A 1,238-nucleotide genomic window follows, 5' to 3' on the forward strand; every position below is an offset into this window, starting at 1 on the left:
ATACATGAATATAATACACACACACACACACACACACACACACACACACACACACACACACACACACACACACACACACACACACACACACACACACACACACACACACACACACACACACACACATACAGTAGTGGCCAAAAGTGATGTCTGGGGGGGATTTTTGTTTTTAATGACCCTACACTACAAATTCGATTAAACCATAAAAAAATATATATATTAATAATGTAATATAATGTAATATGTAATATTTTTAAATTATAAATATGAGGGTAGAACAAAACACTACACTTGGTAAAAGTTTTTGGCCAATTATTTGGCCAACTACAGAAAAAATATTTAATATGCAAAACAAATGCATAGAAAAACAACAAGCTCACAGGAAAAAGCGAACATTGACTACAACATAATCAATTATTAATATTTCATTGGTTCTCTCATGTTTTTGCATGCATTTATAATTTCTTTGCATGACAGCCTAGCCAAAAATTATGTCTGCACAATTTACGTTATCACGAATAAAACAATTGACTCCAAACACAACTATGCAATATGCTTACAAAATCAAATTTTTAATAATATTTGAATGAAGGGTGAAGATGTCAATTTTCCTAGGCCGGACATACATTTTTATTTATTATTTCATTTGTGTGTGTGTATATACAAAAACATATAAATGAAATAATAAATATTTTTGTAAAACATTCAAGGATATTTTTATCCTAGTTTATTGCAGGTTTGTACAGAATGTTTGGTACCAAGAATAATTAAATATGTGGTCATGTTCAGCTTTAGTCAGATAAAAAATAAATAAAATAATAAAAATTAAAAAAAGCATTTTTCTCTTAATTTGAGTAATAAAATGCTGTACAAACAGACATAATATGGACTCCAGACAGCAAGAAAAATCTGAGAAGGACTTTATCGCAATACAGTATTTATCTCAGTTTTGTTTACTAGTGACACAGGTATACAGTATATGCTATGCTGTATACATAATAATATAGGCATATAAGTCAAATCTTTAGTACATGAACTTATAAGTAGGATTTTACTGAATAATACAGGCCTCTGTGAAATGTGATATCATTAAATATGTACTAAAATGGGTTTTCTAAGTGAATATGGCCAACACAGCGACATTTAAAAATGTTTCATGAAAACTACACACTTCATGTATTTTACATGTATTTTGTTTTATTTTCTCTTCTTTTCTGTGTTAAGCATTGATAAGATCC

Source organism: Siphateles boraxobius, unplaced genomic scaffold, assembly GCF_051911475.1.
Source record: "Siphateles boraxobius isolate OS27281-9 unplaced genomic scaffold, OSU_SipBor_1 68, whole genome shotgun sequence".
NCBI classification, from domain to species: domain Eukaryota; kingdom Metazoa; phylum Chordata; class Actinopteri; order Cypriniformes; family Leuciscidae; genus Siphateles; species Siphateles boraxobius.